Source organism: Triticum urartu, chromosome 4 (assembly GCF_003073215.2).
Source record: "Triticum urartu cultivar G1812 chromosome 4, Tu2.1, whole genome shotgun sequence".
Taxonomy (NCBI): domain Eukaryota; kingdom Viridiplantae; phylum Streptophyta; class Magnoliopsida; order Poales; family Poaceae; genus Triticum; species Triticum urartu.
The window spans coordinates 251,217,706-251,228,196 of NC_053025.1; positions in this window are offsets into that span (position 1 = coordinate 251,217,706).

A 10,491-nucleotide genomic window follows, 5' to 3' on the forward strand; every position below is an offset into this window, starting at 1 on the left:
TAGCTATTATGAAGGAAAATTTGTATTGACAACAGTTTTAGATAGCAGGAGATGCCTAGCCTACTCTGCCTCTGCTAGCTTCTTTCTGGCTTCTTCCATCTCTTCTTTGGCTTGGGTGAAGAGAGCATCTAATTGCTCTTTTTGCTTCTTCAAGAACTCAGCTACATTCTCAAGGGCTGCTGCACGCTTTCTTTCAGCCTTTACTAAAGCCACGAGGACACGAACATTTGACTACTCCACCTGGCTTGTGTGTAATCCAGCATCATCCGGGAATTTAAACCTTGTGTCTAATCCAACATCATTAGGGAATGGGCACCTTGTGTGTGATCCAGCCTCATTTTGGAAACATGATCACGAGGTTGACCATACTTCCCTCCTCGCAGGAACTGATAACCCACAAGTATAGGGGATCGCAACAGTTTTCGAGGGTAGAGTATTCAACCCAAATTTATTGATTCGACACAAGGGGAGCCAAAGAATATTCTCAAGTATTAGCAGCTGAGTTGTCAATTCAACCACACCTGGAAACTTAATATCTGCAGCAAAGTGTTCAGTAGCAAAGTAATATGATAGTGGTGATAACGGTAACAAAAGGTAATAGTAGTTAAAGCAATGTTTTTGGTATTTTGTAATGATGATAGCAATAGCAACGGAAAAGTAAATAAGCGAAGAACAATATATGGAAAGCTCGTAGGCAATGGATCGGTGAAGGAGAATTATGCCGGATGCGGTTCATCATGTAACAGTCATAACCTAGGGTGACACAGAACTAGCTCCAGTTCATTGGTATAATGTAGGCATGTATTCCGAATATAGTTATACGTGCTTATGGAAAAGAACTTGCATGACATGTTTTTTCCTACCCTCCCGTGGCAGCGGGGTCCTTACGGAAACTAAGGGATATTAAGGCCTCCTTTTAATAGAGAACCGGGACAAAGCATTAACACATAGTGAATACATGAACTCCTCAAACTACGGTCATCACCGATAAGTATCCTGATTATTGTCACTTCGGGGTTAATGGATCATAACACATAATAGGTGATATAGACTTGCAAGATAGGATCAAGAATACTCATATATTGATGAAAACATAATAGGTTCAGATCTGAAATCATGGCACTCGGGCCCTAGTGACAAGCATTAAGCATAGAACAGTCATAGCAACATCAATCTCAGAACATAGTGGACACTAGGGATCAAACCCTAACAAAACTAACTCGATTACATGATAGATCCCATCCAACCCATCACCGTCCAGCAAGCCTACGATGGAATTACTCATGCACGGCGGTGAGCATCATGAAATTGGTGATGGAGGATGGTTGATGATGACGATGGTGACGGATTCCCCTCTCCGGAGCCCCGAATGGACTCCGGATCAGCCCTCCCGAGAGGTTTTAGGGCTTGGCGGTGGCTCCATATCGTAAAACGCGATGATTTCTTCTCTTTGATTTTTTATCATCGAAACTCAATATATGGAGGTGGAGTTGGAGTCGGAGAGGCAACAGGGGGCCCACGAGGTAGGGGGCGCACCCTAGGGGGCAGGCGCGCCCCCACCCTCGTGGCAAGGTGGTGGGCCCCCTGGTCTTCATCTTTGGCAGGTATTTTTCTTATTTTCTGAAAATTGTCTCCGTGAAGTTTCAGGTCATTCCGAGAACGTTTGCTCCTGCACATAAATAACACCATGGTAGTTCTGCTGAAAATAGCGTCAGTCCGGGTTAGTTCCATTCAAATCGTGCAAGTTAGAGTCCAAAACAAGGGCAAAAGTGTTTGGAAAAGTAGATACGTTGGAGACGTATCAACTCCCCCAAGCTTAAACCTTTGCTTTTCCTCAAGCAATTCAGTTGACAAACTGAAAGTGATAAAGAAAAACTTTTACAAACTCTGTTTGCTCTTGTTGTTGTAAATATGTAAAGCCAGCATTCAAGTTTTCAGCAAAGATTATAACTAACCACATTCGCAATAACGCATAGGTCTCAAGTTACTCATATCAATAGCATAATCAACTAGCGAGCCATAATAATAAAACTCGGATGACAACACTTTCTCAAAACAATCATAATATGATATAACAGGATGGTATCTCGCTAGCCCTTTCTGAGACCGCAAAACATAAATGCAGAGCACCTTTAAAGACCAAGGACTGACTAGACATTGTAATTCATGGTAAAAGAGATCCAGTCAAGTCATACTCAATGTAAACTAACAATAATGAATGCAAATGACAGCGGTGTTCTCCAACTGGTGCTTTTTAATAAGAGGATGATGACTCAGCATAAAGGTAAATAGATAGGCCCTTCGCAGAGGGAAGCAGGGATTTGTAGAGGTGCCAGAGCTCGGTTTTGAAACAGAGGTGAATAATATTTTGAGCGGTATATTTTGATTGTCAACATAACAACCAAGAGATGGCGATATCTTCCATGCTACACATTATAGGCGGTTCCCAAACAGAATGGTAAAGTTTATACTCCCCCTTCCACCAACAAGCATCAATTCATGGCTTGCTCGAAACAACGAGTGCCTCCAACTAACAAGAGTCCCAGGGGGAGTTTTGTTTGCAATTATTTTGATTTAGTTTGCATAACGCATGGGACTGGGCATCCCGGTGACCAGCCATTTATCTCGTGACTGAGGAGCGGAGTCCACTCCTCTTGAGAATAACCCGCCTAACATGGAAGATACAGACAACCCTAGTTGATACATGAGCTATTCGAGCATACAAAACATGATATTTATTTGAAGGTTTAGAGTTTGGCACATACAAATTTACTTGGAACGACAGGTATATACCATATATAGGTAGGTATAGTGGACTCATGTGGAATAACTTTGGGGTTTAAGGGATTTGAATGCACAAGCAGTATTCCCGCTTAGTACAGGTGAACGCTAGCAAAAGACTGGGAAGCGACCAGCTAGAGAGAGACAACAGTCATGAACATGCATTAAAATTAATCAACATCGAATGCAAGCATGAGTAGGATATAATCCACGATGAACATAAATATCGTGAAGGCTATGTTGATTTTGTTTCAACTACATGCATGAACATGTGCCAAGTCAAGTCACTTAAATCATTTAGAGGAGGATACCACCCTATCATACCACATCATAACCATTTTAATAGCATGTTGGCACACAAGGTAAACCATTATAACTCGTAGCTAATCAAGCATGGCACAAGAAACTATGATCTCTAGTTGTCATTGCAAACATGTTTATTCATAATAGGCTGAATCAAGAACGATGAACTAATCATATTTACAAAAACAAAAGAGGTCGAGTTCATACTAGCTTTTCTCATCTCAGCCATTCCATCATATATAATCATAATTGCCCTTCACTTGCACGACCGAACGATGTGAATAATAATAATAGTGCACGTGCATTGGACTAAGATGGAATCTGCAGGCATTCAATAAACAGGAGAAGACAAGGCAATATGGTCTCTTTTGTCAGATCAACAATAATGCATACAAGTACCATTTCAACAATTTAATTATGGTCTTCTCCTATCGACCCCAAAGGAAAGAAAAGAAATAAAACTATTTACACGGGAAAGCTCCCAACAAGCAAAAGAAGAACAAGAAATCTTTTTGGGTTTTCTTTTTAATTACTACTACAAGCATGGAAATTAAACTGATTAAAAGCTACAACTAATTTTTTTGCTTTTTCTTAAGGTTTATTAAACACATAAGAAGAAAGCATAAAAAGGAAAATAAACTAGCATGGATGATACAATGAAAAAGTATGAGCACCGACATCTAGCGATGAGTGTGTGAACATAAATGTAATGTCGGTGGGAAATACGTACTCCCCCAAGCTTAGGCTTTTGGCCTAAGTTGGTCTATGGCCACGGCTGGCCTGGCGGATATCCATAATAATAGTTGTTGGGGTCGTACTGTGATGAGGAAGAAGAAGGATCAGATTGCCACTGGCTGACAATCATCTCCGGATCCCACTGGTAATTAGACTGTCGTGAAGGATCAAATTGTTGTTCCGGCTCTGGCTCCTCGGCTGGTGCAGGGTTCCGGTAGGCGTGGATAGCCGTCAACGGAACAAGGTACGTGCCTGCAGTCAAATCAAACAAAGAAGGAGCAGGCAAGGTAATAGTCTCAGGATGATGTTTATTAAAGAACAATTGATATTTAAGCTCTCCTTCCCTATTCTTAACAATAAAATCATGTGCCACCATACTTTTATAATCTAGATAAACACGGGGCAGCACTTTTTCTTCCTTCTCAGCATGCCTAATAGGTATGTTAAAATGTGCAGCTAGGCGTGTAGCATAGATGCCTCCAAAGATGGGGCCCTTGGTACGGTTCAGACTTAAATGTTTGGCAATACTGCTGCCCATACTAAAAAGAGTTATCACCATATAAAACCGTGGTGCAAAATAATAATACCAAGTATACTCAGGTTTCCACAGTTTCTGCGACCTATTAAGCAACGACTAGCAAATAATGCAAAGTAGCGTAAAACAGGAAAAATGTATGCTAGTGATTCGTGCATCGGAAACCTTCCTTGTTTCCCCTACAGTGATAGTGTCAATAAATCCCTCCACATCATCACGATGTGGTTCTTCTGTCTTGCCCCCAAAAGGGACTAAACAGATCCGACAAAAATCATAAATTGACATCTCCTTATGCTCATCATATAAATGAAATTCGACCGTAGGCGGTGAGTTCCTAGAATGAAAACGAAAGTTTTGCACAAAGGTATTTGTGAGCAAGAGATACTGACCGCATTGGTCGTGGAGGAAAGTGGTAAGGCCTGCAATCTAAGCCAACTCATGAAAATCTTCATAAATCCCGGCTGCTCTTAAGAAATCCTCGGAAGGCCATTCACACGCCCGAACGTCCGCGTTGCGAGGCAGATTATACTTAGGCTTTGGTGCCTTCTCCTTCGAGCTTGGGCTCGATGAGCCCCTCAAAAGTCTCCTCATCATTTTCTGAAAAATTCTGAAATTTTTAGTAACTTCAAAATAAAGGTAAACCAAACTCAATAATATTGATAGCAACTACTCCTACAAGTGCATAGGGCCTATATCATGCATCAAAACTACTTTTGACCATATAAATTTGACATGCAAGCTCAAGAATAGGGTCACCTAAGTAGCAAAAAATTGCAATGAATAAAGCACTAGAACAAAAACTAATTGGACCAATGGAGGAGTCACATACCAAGGAACAATCTCCCCAAGCAGTTTTGTGAGAGGTGCCTTGAGCAAGGAGATTCAAAATGGCAGCAAAATGAGCTAGGACTCGGGTTTGAGCTGGTTTTTCATGTTTGGGGGAGGAAGAAGGAGTGTATGGGTGAAAGGATAAGTGGAGGAGGGCCATCGTGGGGCCACAAGGCAGGGGGGCGCGCCCTAAGGGGGTGGGCGCGCCCTCCACCCTCGTGGGCAGGTGGTTGACCCCCTTGGTGTGTTCTCAGTTCCATAAGTCCTCAAATATTCTAGAAAAAAACATATTTAATTTTCAAGGCATTTGGAGAACTTTTATTTTTGAGGTATTTTTTATATTGCACGGATAATCAGATAACAGACAGAAAAATATTTATTTTTGTTTCATCTAATATAAATAACAGAAAGTAAAAGTGGGGTACAGAAGGTTGTGCCTTATAGTTTCATTCATCTCATGATCATCAAAAGGAATCCACTAACAAGGTTGATCAAGTCTTGTTAACGAACTCATTCCGAATAACATGGAACCGAAGAAATTTCGAATAACACTATGTTACCTCAACGGGGATATGCACATCCCCAATAATAAGAATATCATATTTCTTCTTGACAATAGGAAGAGGAAATTCAAAACCTCCAAATATAATCGATGGAATTTTTCCAATAGAGTTGATACTATGAAATTGAGGTTGTTTCTTCGGAAAGTGTACGGTATGCTCATTACCATTAACACGAAAAGTGACATTGCCTTTAGTGCAATCAATAACAGCCCCTGCAGTATTCAAAAAGGGTCTTCCAAGAATAATAGACATACTATCGTCCTCGGGAATATCAAGAATAACAAAGTCCGTTAAAATAGTAACATTTGCAACTACAACAGGCACATCCTCACAAATACCGATAGGTATAGCAGTTGATTTATCAGCCATTTGCAAAGATATTTCAGTAGGTGTCAACTTATTCAAATCAAGTCTACGATATAAAGGAGAGGCATAACACTAACACCGGGTCCAAGATCACATAAAGCAGTTTTAACATAGTTTCTTTTAATGGAGCATGGTATAGTGGGTACTCCTGGATCTCTAAGTTTCTTTGGTATTCCAGCCTTAAAAGTATAATTAGCAAGCATGGTGGAAATTTCACCTGCCAGTATCTTTCTTTTATTTGTAATAATATCTTTCATATACTTAGCATAAGGATTGGTTTTGAGCATATCAGTTAATCGCATACATAAAAACATAGGTCTAATCATTTCATTAAAGCGCTCAAAATCCTCATCATCATTTTTCTTGGATGGTTTAGGAGGAAAGGGCATGGGTTTCTGAACCCATGGCTCTCTTTCTTACCGTGTTTCCTAGCAACAAAATCTTTCTTATCATAACGTTGATTCTTTGATTGTGGGTTATCAAGATCAACAGCAGGTTCAATTTCTATATCATTATCATTACTAGGTTGAGCATCATCATGAACATTATCATTAACATTATCACTAGTTTCAGGTTCATTACCAGATTGAGTTTCAGCATCAGAAATAGAAATATCATTTGGATTCTCAGGTGTTTCAACAATAGGATCACTAGAAGCATGCAAAGTCCTATCATTTTTCTTTTTCTTCTTTTTAGAAGAGCTAGGTGCATCTACATTATTTCTTTGAGAATCTTGCTCAATTCTTTTAGGATGGCCTTCAGGATACAAAGGTTCCTGAGTCATTCTACCACCTCTAGTCATAACTCTAACAACATTATCATTATTCTTATTGTTCAATTCATTGAGAAAATCATTCTGAGCTTTAAGTACTTGTTCTACTTGAGTGGTAACCATAGAAGCATGTTTACTAATAAGTTTAAGTTCACCTTTAACATTAGCCATATAATCACCCAAGTGTCCAAGCATATTTGAATTGTATTTCAATTGTCTACCAAAATAAGCATTGAAATCTTCTTGCTTAGCCATAAATTTATCAAACTCATCTAAGCATGGGCTAGCAATTTTAGTAAATGAGATTACAGCTTTATCATATCTATAGAGAGAATTTACCTTTACTACCTGTGTCGGGTTATCAAGACCATGAGTTTCTTCAATAGGTAAAGGATTAAGATTATATGTTTCTTCAACAGGCGGTAAATTAAGACCATGTATTTCTTCAATAGGAGGTAAATTCTTAACATCTTTAGCTTTAATACCCTTTTCTTTCATAGATTTCTTTGCCTCTTGCATATCTTCAGGACTGAGAAATAGAATACCCCTCTTCTTCGGAGTTGGTTTAGGAATAGGCTCAGGAATTGGCGGAGGTGTCCAATTATTTTCATTTGTAAACATATTATTCAATAGAATTTCAGCTTCATCCGATGTCCTTTGCCTGAAAACAGAACCAACACAACTATCCAGGTAATCTCTGGAGGCATCGGTTAGTCCATTATAAAAGATATCAAGTATTTCATTTTTCTTAAGAGGATGATCAGGCAAAGCATTAAGTTATTGGAGAAGCCTCCCCCAAGCTTGTGGGAGACTCTCTTCTTCAATTTGCACAAAATTATATATATCCCTTAAAGCAGCTTGTTTCTTATGAGTAGGGAAATATTTAGTAGAGAAGTAATAAATCATATCCTGGGGATTACTCACACAACCAGGATCAAGAGAATTAAACCATATATTAGCATCACCCTTTAATGAGAACGGAAATATTTTAAGGATATAAAAGTAGCGAGTTTTCTCATCTTTAGTGAACAGGGTAGCTATATCATTCAGTTTAGTAAGATGTGCCACAACAGTTTCAGATTCATAACCATGAAAAGGATCAGATTCAACCAAAGTAATTATATCAGGATCAATAGAGAATTCATAATCCTTATCAGTAACAAAGATAGGTGAAGTAGCAAAAGCAGGGTCAGGTTTCGTTCTAGCATTTAGAGATTGCTTACTCCATTTAGCTAATAATCTTTTAAGTTCAGTTCTATTTCTGCAAGCTAAAATGGCTAAAGAAGCATCTTGATCAAATACATAACCCTTAGGAATAGCAAGTGGTTCTTCATCATCACTTTCATCAGTATCACCAGATTCAATATTTTCAATTTTCCTAGCCCTAGCAAGTTGTTCATCAAGAAAATCACTAAGTGGCATAGTAGTATCAGGCATAGAGGTAGTTTCATCATAAGTATCATGCATAGTAGAAGTGGCATCATCAATAACATGCGACATATCAGAACGAATAGCAGAAGCAGGTGTAGGTGTCGCAAGCTTACTCAAAACAGAAGGTGAATCAAGTGCAGAGCTAGATGGCAGTTCCTTACCTCCCCTCGTAGTTGACGGATAGATCTTGGTTTTTGGATCTCTCAAGTTCTTCATAATGATAAGCAGATATATATCCCAAGTGACTCAAAGAATAGAGCTATGCTCCCCGGCAACGGCGCCAGAAAATGGTCTTGATAACCCACAAGTATAGGGGATCGCAACAGTTTTCGAGGGCAGAGTATTCAACCCAAATTTATTGATTCGACAGAAGGGGAGCCAAAGAATATTCTCAAGTATTAGTAGCTGAGTTGTCAATTCAACCACACCTAGAAACTTAATATCTACAGCAAAGTGTTCAGTAGCAAAGTAATATGATAGTGGTGATAACGGTAACAAAAGGTAACAGTAGTAAAATCAATGTTTTTTGGTATTTTGTAATGATGATAGCAATAGCAACGAAAAAGTAAATAAGTGAAGAACAATATATGGAAAGCTCGTAGGCAATGGATCGGTGATGGAGAATTATGCCGGATGCGGTTCATCATGTAACAGTCATAACCTAGGGTGACACAGAACTAGCTCCAGTTCATTGATATAATGTAGGCATGTATTCCGAATATAGTCATACGTGCTTATGGAAAAGAACTTGCATGACATCTTTTGTCCTACCCTCCCGTGGCAGCGGGGTCCTTACGGAAACTAAGGGATATTAAGGCCTCCTTTTAATACAGAACCAGAACAAATCATTAACACATAGTGAATACATGAACTCCTCAAACTACGGTCATCACCGGTAAGTATCCTGATTATTGTCACTTCAGGGTTAATGGATCATAACACATAATAGGTGACTATAGACTTGCAAGATAGGATCAAGAACACTAATATATTGATGAAAACATAATAGGTTCAGATCTGAAATCATGGCACTCGGTCCCTAGTGACAAGCAAGCATAGCAAAGTCATAGCAACATCAATCTCAGAACATAGTGGACACTAGGGATCAAACCCTAACAAAACTAACTCGATTACATGATAGATCCCATCCAACCCATCACCGTCTAGCAAGCTTACAATGGAATTACTCACGCACAGCGGTGAGCATCATGAAATTGGTGATGGAGGATGGTTGATGATGATGATGGCGACGGATTCCCCTCACCGGAGCCCCGAATGGACTCCAGATCAGCCCTCCCGAGAGGTTTTACGGCTTGATGGCGGTTCCGTTTCATAAAATGCGATGATTTCTTCTCTCTAATTTTTGTCTCATCAAAACTCAATATATGGAGGTGGAGTTGGAGTCGGAGAGGCAACATGGGGCCCACGAGGTAGGGGGGCGCGCCCTAGGGGGGCAGGCACGCCCCCACCCTCATGGCAAGGTGGTGGGCCCCCTGGTCTTCATCTTTGGCAGGTATTTTTCTTATTTTCTAAAAAGTGTCTCCGTGAAGTTTCAGGTCATTCCGAGAATGTTTGCTCCTGCACATAAATAACACCATGGTAGTTTTGCTGAAAACAACGTCAGTCCGAAACAAGGGCAAAAGTGTTTGGAAAAGTAGATACGTTGGAGATGTATCAGGAACTACATCCTGACATGAAGTTAATTCTTTTTTAGATGAATACTCATAGCAACCCAAATCCATTTATTAGAAGCCAGATAAGCAGGACTCAGAGAAGTGAATTCAAAAGGAAAATATAAAAATAGACTCCAAGGTGAGAACACCCACTTCCTACATCAAGCTGAAAATGAAAGCATTAGGACGATTAAGACTCTTCTTATTACACATCGAAGAACATGAGACTAAGAGAAACAAAAACTACAACATACACACATAGAAAAACACAAGGCTAAACGAAAGTAATTGAATGGGTGTTACTTACCAAAGCTCGTTTTACAGGTTCGGTGCAGCTCCTCTTTAACTTTCCATGCTCCTTGAAGATGTCCCCAATATCTCGTGTTTGGTCTTCGTTGCTCCTCTGTATGTTTGCACTCATGGTTTTAAAATCTCAACAAGGCAAGAAAAATATACTAGTAGTACTCACGCATCTTGTGGGCAACATTAAAGCACTCGTTTGCC